Source organism: Etheostoma spectabile, chromosome 16, assembly GCF_008692095.1.
Source record: "Etheostoma spectabile isolate EspeVRDwgs_2016 chromosome 16, UIUC_Espe_1.0, whole genome shotgun sequence".
Classification (NCBI taxonomy): Eukaryota; Metazoa; Chordata; class Actinopteri; order Perciformes; family Percidae; genus Etheostoma; species Etheostoma spectabile.
Window position 1 is genome coordinate 20,035,188 of NC_045748.1, and position 10,017 is coordinate 20,045,204.

Genomic DNA, 10,017 nt, shown 5'->3' on the forward strand with positions numbered 1-10,017 from the left:
CCTCACTCCCTAACAATATTTAATTCTATGCCCTAACAATAAGCTTTATCAAAGTGAAAAGTCTTAAGCCTATTCTTAAATGTGGAGACGGTGTATGCCTCCCGAACCCAAACTGGAACCTGGTTCCCAGAGGTGGGTAGTAACGAGTTACATTTACTCCGTTACATTTACTTGAGTAAGTTTTTGAAAAAATTGTACTTCTAGGAGTAGTTTTAATCACTATACTTTTATTTACTTGAGTAGATTATGAAGAGAAACTGTACTCTTACTCCGCTACTTAGGCCTACAAGAGCTTTTACTCGTTACTACGCTTCATTGTTTTTACCCTGCGTACGTCTCATTTTAATGTTTTATTTTGACAAGTGAGAGTCTTTCGCTGAGGGCTCTACACGTGACTGTGCTTAACCAATACACACGTCGTTGTGCAGTCACGTGACCATACTCGCTCAGCAGCGCATAGACATATAAAGAGGTCTCTCTTTATATGTCTATGCAGCAGCGGGACAGGTTAGCTTTACAGTCGTAGCAAGCAAAGACGTCAGAATCCAACGTCACCAAGGCAACGCAGACCAGGAGAACCCCCCCCCCCCCCCCCCCCCCCTTCGCCTCATAGTGAAGCATGGTTACCTTTAGGAAAAGTGGAAACAGCAGCTACATTATGCGGTGCCTTCTGTGTCGACCAAAACAAACGGACATGTGCGCATTCAACACATCACACATCTAACCTGAGGAAACTAGTTTCTGCTTGATCGGTGGATGTTTGTCTTTTAGTTACATACAATATTTTTTACAACTGGGAGTATCCATCCAAATTTGATGTGAAAGTCCTCAAGTAAGCTGTTTTGTATTAATAAAAACTTTAATTTATTTTATTGATTGGATGAGCTATGATTTGCCTAAAAGATTATTTTGTATTTTGTCTGTCTGATTGATGCTTGTGTTAAGAAATAAATCAGACGTTACTCAACAGTTACTTTACTACTTGAGTAGTTTTTCATCAAGCACTTTTTTACTCTTACTCAAGTAATTTTTGGATGACTACTTTACTTTTACTTGAGTACAATATTCTGAAGTAACAGTACTTTTACTTGAGTACAATTTTTGGCTACTCTACCCACCTCTGCTGGTTCCACAGAAGAGAAGCCTGATAACTGAACGCTCTCTGCTCCCGTTCTACTTTTAGAGTCTCTAGAAACCACAAGTAACCCTGCACTCTGGGAGCGTAGTGCTCTTGTAGGTTTAAGGTACTATGAGCTCTTTAAGATAAGATGGTGCCTGACATGAAGAGCTTGTAGGTGAGAAGAAGGTATTTTAAATTCTATTCTAGATTTACAGGAAGCCAATGCAGAGAAGCTAAAACAGGAGAGATCTCTTTTGTTCCTGTCAGAACACTGCTGCAGCATCTGGATCAGCTGAAGAGTCTTGATGGATTTTTTCAAGCACTGAATCACAAAGAATTGCAGTAATCCAGCCTAGCAGTAACAAATGCATGGACTAGTTTTTCTGCATCACTTTTAGACAGGTATTCCTGATCTTTGCAATATACGTAGGTGAAAAAAGGCGATCCTTGAAATTTGCTTTAGTGGGAATTAAAGGACATGTTCTGATCAAAGATAACTCTAGGATTCCTCACAGTGGTGCTGGACGCCAGGGTATCTCATTCAGAGTAACTATCTCTTTGGATATGTCGTCACGGAGGTGCTTCAGCCCCAGAGCTAATTTCATTTTATCTGAGTTTAACATAGAAAATTACAGGTCATCCGTTTTAATATCCTGAAGCACATTGAGTTTAGCTAACTGACTAGTTTCATCCGGCTTGATTGATAGATATAATGAGTATCATCTGCATAACAATGAAAGTTTAGGTGCTTCCTGATAATATTTGCCTAAAGGAAGCATATATAAGTGAACAGTGAACAATGAATTAATGAGAGTAGTACGCTGCTCTGGCATTACGGAGGGCCTTCTATACGTTTAAGACTATCTGCCGATTAAACGAGAATTCTACAATTGGTGGAACGCCAATTCTTCTCAAGTTTCCGCGATATTTGCTTTAATTTGCGAGTTTCATGTTATCCATGGAGCTAACCGTCTTGTTTTATTTATCTTCTTTTTTAGAGGGCAACAGAGTCGAGTGTCGTTCGCAGTGAGCCTGCAGCACTGTCAACAAAAATTGATTTGGGGAGGACTGAAATTAGCATAGGAGTCCTCCGTTACTTTGGGACTTGGTATGAATTCAATGCTAATGAATCACATCCTTAAATTTAGTTACAGCACTATCAGATACATCTTGTATAGAAGGTTTTGCCTAATGGCGATAGTTCAGCAGTATAAACTCAAAAGTATCAAACGTGGTCAGATAAAAGGGATTCTGTGGGAAACACTATTAAATGTTCAATTTCAACACCATATACCAGAACAAGATCAAGGGTGTGGTTAAACGGTGAGTTATGAACACTTTGAGAGAAGCCAATAATCTAAGAGAGATAAACGCAGTACTAAGGCTATCATTCTCATCGTCCACATGAATATTAAAATCCCCACAATAAGAACTTTGTCGCGTTTTTAGCACTAAGTTTGACAAAAACTCTCAAATTCGGATAAATAATTCAGAATTGGAAAGGTGCTCGGTAACTATAACAAATAGAACTGGTTGCAGTATTTCCAACTTGGTGTGTGAAAGACTAAGAACAAGACTTTCAAATGAGTTATATTCAGTTTAGGTTTAGAGCTGATTAGTAGACTAGATCAAGATAGCTGCAACTCCACTCCTCGGCCTGTGCCTCGAGGAATGTGAGTATTAATAACTGGGGGGGTGAGATTCATTTGACAACATATTCTCCATCACCCAGCCAGGTTTCAGTGAGACAGAATAGATCATATTAGAATCTGATATTAATTCATTTACTAGTACACCTTAGAAGAGAGGGATATTATGTAAGAGTCCACATTTAATTCTCCTATTCTTTTGCACGATTGCACTTGTGGTTTTAATTGTTATGAGGTTTATGCACAGCTCCTCTTCTGTTTACCTTTGATTCAAATAATTTCAATGGTCAGGGGGCACACAGTCATATGGGGTTTTACTAGGTAACCCCTGGAATAAAGACAGATGAAGTGTGTTAGACTGGGACTAACCTACCTCCTGGTCCAACTCTGGATTGTCAAGGATCAGGTCACACTAATAAACTTCAAGATTTCTAGAAATGAGAGCTGCTCATCCCAAGTGGGTGAATGCCGTCTCCAAATCAACCAGGTCTTCCCCAGAAAGACTGCCAGTGATCCACAAGCCCACATCATTATCTGGACACCACCTCGATAGCCAGCGGCGAATGACGAAATGCGGCTATACATTCATTGCTGGTAGATTGGCAGATGATCAGATTAATGAGACTTGCAGTGTACTGTATGTGTGGGTCATTATTTAGCCATTCCTGTAAGTTTTTGTTGATTGGACAAACATTATGTCATTTATAGCCGATTTGTGATTTATCACTTGCAGTTTGTCTGCTTTATAAGCGCCCCTGGGGTTCATTTGAAAGATACTTGGGGCGGTCTCTAGCTCATCAGTTAAGCAATCGCCCATGTAGGCTGGGTCCTGCAGTGGCCAGGGTTTGAATCTGACCTGTGGCCCTTTGCCACAACATCTCTTCCCCCTTTCCTGTCTATCCACTGTCATACAATAAAGGGAAAGCCCCAAAAAATAATCTTTAATAAAAAAAACAATTTGAATGAAACTTTTAAGGCCGTGGTTTAGTACTTATGAGGACATATCCTGAAAGGATTTCAAGTCAATCGGGACTTCGGCTTTGGGGGACGTGCCGTTCAAGTTTGCATTTTGAAGCCTTAATTACATCGCCACATGGCCGATTGGGTTATCTTTCTGTAGTAAGCACATGAACACCACTTCAGTTATTCCCCCAATTCAGTTTTCTTTGCTCATTCGAGCGCATAATATAATATATAATAATAAATAATAATAAACTAAAGCAGACAAACATGAAGAGTTCTACTGCTTCCGGTTTGAACACCTATTTTCTGACAAATGTATTGCTTGTGAACATGGTACCTCCATATGACTACATACAATACAGTATGTTGCTTAAGACGGGGACCCACTCGTAAAGCCATTACTCTTAGTCCAAACCTACGTAAAATTTTCAAACTCATTAGTCATATAAAAACACATAGCCTATAGCCTAGCCTAAGATATTTTTATTTTATTGGTAATAGAAATGTCAGTTTAATTAATATATGTAGGGGTAGAAAGACAAGGAAGGACAAAGGTTAAAAAAAATGGTCAAAAATAATTTTGACATGACCTTGATTTAGTTTTTACTTCTTATAAGCATTTTTTTCAGTTTAAACACTGTGTCCTTCTCCTGTAAAAAGGTAGCTACTCTTGTCAAGCCGTCTACAGGGGTCATTTCCAATATTGCGTCTTGAGATTGATTTACAAGAAACCTTATTAAACTTACTAAGCAAAAACTAACACCAAGGCCTCTATTGTTAGTTAGCCCTATTCTGAATGTAGCGCCAACAGAAGACCAATGCTGAATTGCTTATCAGAGACACTTTCAAAAGTGTTTGTGGAAAAAAAACTTATAAGTACAAATAAAATAAAAGAAAATACCCAAATGATAGCTATGCGATAATTGTGTACATTTAGTTTGTGCCAATCCAGTATTTTCTACAGTTTACATCATCAGACATCCGGTTTTCTGCAGGAATGCAGCAGAAATACCCTGAGCTGGGCGGGAGCTATATTCCTCTGACAGAAACAACTCCCCACCTTGAGCCTGCAGACAAGTGGAGAGAGAGACAGAAGCCACAACATTCAGAGCAGAATGGCCCACAGAATTATCTCGACACGTGTTATATTTCCTCCAGAGCAGCGGGGGCACGGTGAAAAACTCGGATCTCCTTCTGCACTTCAGGCATTTCATTAGGGACCATGCCTGACCAGAACCGCAACCGGGAACAATTCAAAAATTTGTCACTCCTTGGCCACCGTTAACAGATTGATGCGTCTCGTACGTCGTTCTCAGAAAGAATTCAAAGGTGGAGGCGGTGAAGAGATCTCTTCCGAGCCGCCGCGACTTCCCGCCCGAAGAACACGAACACCTTCCCCGAGAGACGCCAAACTGAGTCCGCTTGGAGCACAGATAACCTCGGCAGAAACTGAGGGGGTGACAACACCCGGCCCCGCCGGGAGCAATCGCTGGCAAAACAATTCTACCCGCGGTGGTATCATGCTCAACAACAACACAAGCAACATGGAAACACATTTAAAACTAAATCAGAACAGCAGCAAGCACACACTTGGACTTTGTGAAAAACCAGCAGGCAGCTCAGGTGGTGAGTCAGAGCTCAGTTCAGTCTGTCTGAGACTTTTGCCCCAGACAGTGTACCAAAGCGCAGAACAGGGGGGTGTTTGGGCGCTCCTGGAATTACACTGCACTCAAACACCATGGAGAAACCAGCCAGCTCCCAGTCCCTGAAAACCCTTAGAGAAGGAGGCCTGTCTGCAGCCTGTGGAGGTCTTCATCAGGAACCTCCTCTTTCATGCCATCAGTCTTCACTGCAGGCTGCTCCACGCTACATCAGAAAGGCAGAGCTCAAATCTGCTGTGTCTGTTGATGAAGATGAGAGGAAGAGAGAGGCGTTCCAAATAAGGCAATGTCAGCTGGAGTAGAGCAGCCCTGACGCACTCCTCTCAGAGACATGGGAGGGCCATCTCTGCCTCCTCGCCGTGTATCTTAGACCACCTGTTTCTCCCTCTGTCGGTGTCCTCCTCTTCATCCTCATCATCAGAAGGAATCTCCCTAAGATTTATGTTCAGACATGGAAAGGGAAACGATGACCCCTCGTGTCCCAGCTGGAGCTTGATTCAGGGGTAGGAGAAAGGCCCATGGGCAGGTCAAGACTGGAACCTGGTCTGTTTCAGGGGCGTCCACCAGACAAGCCTGCCTTTAGAGCAGAGCACCATCATAGCGTCCCCTGACCGAGTTCATAGGTGGGCTAATCATGATGCCCACGCAGACCACCGATCCTGCAGCCTGCCAGTCCAGCTGGACCCCCCAGGCAGGGGCTGGATCAAAGCCAAGGTGAGTGGCCTCATCTAGCCACAGTACCGTCTTCTCCCCTCACTCTGACGCAGGCCCCATCCACACGACCATCCTCCCGGAGGATTTGGATGGAACAGCAGCTATGAAGATCTACATACCAGAGCAGGTACAGCAGCAATCTGTAAGGTTAAAGGAGCCTACAATATGTAACATTTTTTGTTCATTAATGATGTCATAAAACTAGCCTGACGTCGTCATATCTCAGATTCTAATCAGAATATGAGTCTGGATACTGCGCCATTGGGCTGGGGATGTTTCACCAAGGGGGTAAGCGAGAGTCCACAACAGTGTACCTCCTATGAGCCTATTGATTCTACTAGCCATCACCTGCCGTTGCATCCCATTGACTCCATTCATTTGGCGCGCTTTGACAGCAAATAACTTGACATCCAAGTATTTAAGCCTCTATTTGTCTATTGTTTATTTTGTAACACAATGTATAAAAGGCTCCGTTATGGCGCCACAGCCAACGTTTTTGTGAAAATAGGCTAACGAGAGTGTCTAACTACGCACTTCCTGTCGCATAGTAGAGGAATTACCGATAGCACAGGATAATCTCGCAGGCAGTTTCAACTTACATTAGCTGTTTAGGTTTCATTACTAATGTTACTAGAATTTGTCCAAACAACGTCTTTTACGTTGTTTTTGCATATCCGTTTTGCTCCCCCCTGAAGGTGCAGACTGTAAACGCCAGAGACGTCCACCAACGTCCAGTATCATGTCAACAGGCCGCTATAAGGGCATTGCAGTCAAATGTGGTCATTGTGGACACTTTTCTACATCAAATTTAAACTCATTTCAGACGTTGTTTTTATGCTGCTTCTTGGCTCTGGCGTCCCATTTCGAAGGTGGCATCATGTTCTGTTTATTTTCCTTGTATTATTAGCAGATAAATGGCACACGGAAAGGTGTAATGCATTTCAGGTAAAACCTGCTGCCGGCTGATGAGCCAAACAAAGCTACAGGAAAATGAATGTTACAGGAAACGGGTAATCTACGTTCTGAAAAATGGGACTGGAGTCAACACAGATGCTTACAATAAATGGCAATTCAATCCCCACTCATTTCTTTTTTATTCTTTTTTTTAAATCACATGTTTTACCATTGTCTGCCGAACTGATTAACCACATAGCCCACCCTTCCCTGTCTGTACAAACACATAAATAATACAATAAAAAATATAAAATAAGAGGTAAGAACCAACCAGAACCATTGAACACAAAGCGTGAAAAGATTCTCCACATGGATAATCTAATCCTGGGACAGTTGTGTGTCTCCACCTCCCCTTCTTTGTGGTGCATGCACATACTTATGAAGCCCTTGTGGCTGTGTTCTCCACATTTCAACTCCATCTGCACAAGTAGAAAAACAAATTATTAGAAATGTGCAAAGGTAACTACAGTATATCCAAGCCCCATATTTGTAACCAATGTTGCCTGTGCATCCACTACCAATACTGGATAATACAAACCAAACAATGTTGAAGATAGCTATGGCATTATTTTTGAATGTCTACAGGGAAGGAAATATTTTGTCCAATCAAGTCATTATTCGAGATGGCAACCAGCTATTTTTCTTCCCTTGGTCAACATCTTGGCTTACCTTGTATGGCCTATAACTTTTGCTTTCCAAGGCTTCTTGCCTTCTCCCCTTCCCCTTTCAGTGAACTTTGCCATCAGGGCATACTGAAGAGCCTAAAGAAATGATAAATTACATTTATAAATCGGTGTGAATTATACAGTATATAGGAACAACAATTCACAAGTTTTTGCATGTTTTTTTAAATTTGCCTTTAAAAAGGTACTTGCTCTAGCATGATACATGTATATCAATTTTTCAAGAACAGTCTCAGCTCTGTTATAGAAGTCACAATTTGACAGAGCATTGTGTAAAGCGGTGTTGGGCCGAAATGATGAAAAATGTAGATGCATTTCAGAATTCTTCAAATCTATTGTGAATGCTAGCATATTCATGTGAATAATTGTTTTGGTGCTTGAATGGGTTCATAGGACATACCAACCTTTATCTATTCAATGTATACTATTCAATAAAAATTTCACCCTCTAACCAAATATTCCCTGTAAATGACAAACACAGACAAAGCCCAAAACACTGAGAAACTGCATGTTCCACCCATTTTACCACTCGCTTTTTGCAAGCATTCCTGCTACAGAAAAAACGGATATTCAAAAACAAACATCAGAGATTGAACCATTATGTTCAGCCCTGTTCTTGTCTGTAACAAGCACTTTCATCCCCAATCATCTCTGGCTGGGAGGATGCAAGACTTACAAAAAAAGCAAACGGAAGCAAGATCTACAGATTCCCAATGAACCGTGTTCTGCATTGTGTATTTGTACGATATTAATAGAAATATCACATTGGACACGGGGGCCTTCCTTGGACCCCAGAGGATTCAACGCCACTATTTGGGAAATTATCTCATTGTCTAACCCTAGGAATATGACAACTGTGAGTTACCTTCCGTTTCCATGCAGCAGGCACACGCCAATTCCGCCGAATGCTTACTGTGGTTGCCTCGCCAATCAGAGTGGTGTTTACTGGTTGGGTTAGGCTCACGTGCGCCTCAGCCAATCAGAGTGGCGATGACTCTATGAATGAATAAATAAATTGATTGAGTAATAATTAGTTAAAATAAACAGGAAAATGTAAAATAACATAATCTACTCAATAAATAATGTATTACAAAACCTTTTTAATAAATAAATCAGTCATTAATCTATTGTGAAAAAAATGTTGATTTTGTGTCATAAATAACAATTAATTCTTTAATAATATCATTTCCCGCATCGGTTTAAGATTTACACATGACGTCCAAAACGTACATGCTGTTTAGACACCAAATTGCAAGACCTAGTTTGCACGTCTTGACGCAATATAGACATCTCTGCACGCGACAGACGTCTAATGTTTCGTTGGTTATTTTAGCAATAATTACCCTGTGCTTATGTTTTCTCCTAACATATACCTACGCTCCTCCTTCTCTGCTGATTGGGAATGATTGAGGATTTCGCCTTGCCACAGCTACCAGAAGAACTTTACAACTTTCAGACAGGTTGCTCAACGTCACATCTTCGCCATCAGCTCAGTTGGAGGCTGCGCAGTAACGCTCACCCATCACTGGAAAAGGGCTTCATTTTTTCCTTCACTGGTCCTCCGGTCCAGAACACATGAGATCTGTTGGTCCACTTCTTTAACTGTCCTATGATTATGCTCTGTTTTGAAATCCGGGAGAGGCCGAACTAGGGCTGCACAATTAATCGATTTTAATCGCGATCACATTGGACTTCCACGATCAATTTGCGTGATCAAGCGATTATTTTTATAAAGCATCATTTCATAGAACGCTCCGGGTTTTTTGCAAGCCTCTCCCGCTCCTAAAGCCGTCTGCTCATGACCAGTCGAGAGTAGTTCACTGCACCCGTGCAGCTAAGTTTCTAGATGTAGACAGCCAGAGACAGAGTAACGTGAGGAAAACTCAACAGATAGCAGTCGTAATACGTCAGTCTCAATGTTACCAGTTTAACCAGTAACGCACTTTGTCCCATTTGTTGTTTTCAGACAACAGCGTTGGACCATTGCTAGTTAGCGTCTGTTACTGTTAGCTCCTCTAGGACGCACCGGTGCTACATGTCCTCGCATCCGCTGCAATGCTGTTTATATGGATATGGTTTAATTTTGCGTTACATGACCCATTTCGTCTGTAAGCCGTGCTTGTGTTGGATCTTCTACGCTCTCTCGTCCTACTCTCTCTCCTCCTTACTCTCCGGGCCCCGCCACACAGCGGCCCGCGGTCACATATCTGATATATTGCACAGTTTTAATTTTTCATTAACACGACTGTATATTGTTAAGTATGGGGCAACTG

General features: G+C 41.7%; 1 long non-coding RNA gene across 1 annotated transcript in view; it reads right to left on the bottom strand.

Annotated features, from left to right (window-relative positions):
- LOC116704694 (uncharacterized) overlaps nucleotides 1-6,370 on the bottom strand; it is a 16,805-nt gene extending 10,435 nt beyond the window's left edge. Inside the window, exon 1 of the long non-coding RNA XR_004335757.1 lies at nucleotides 6,310-6,370. This is a non-coding gene — a long non-coding RNA (uncharacterized LOC116704694). The remainder of the gene's footprint in view (nucleotides 1-6,309) is intronic.
- Nucleotides 6,371-10,017: the final 3,647 nt, after the last annotated feature.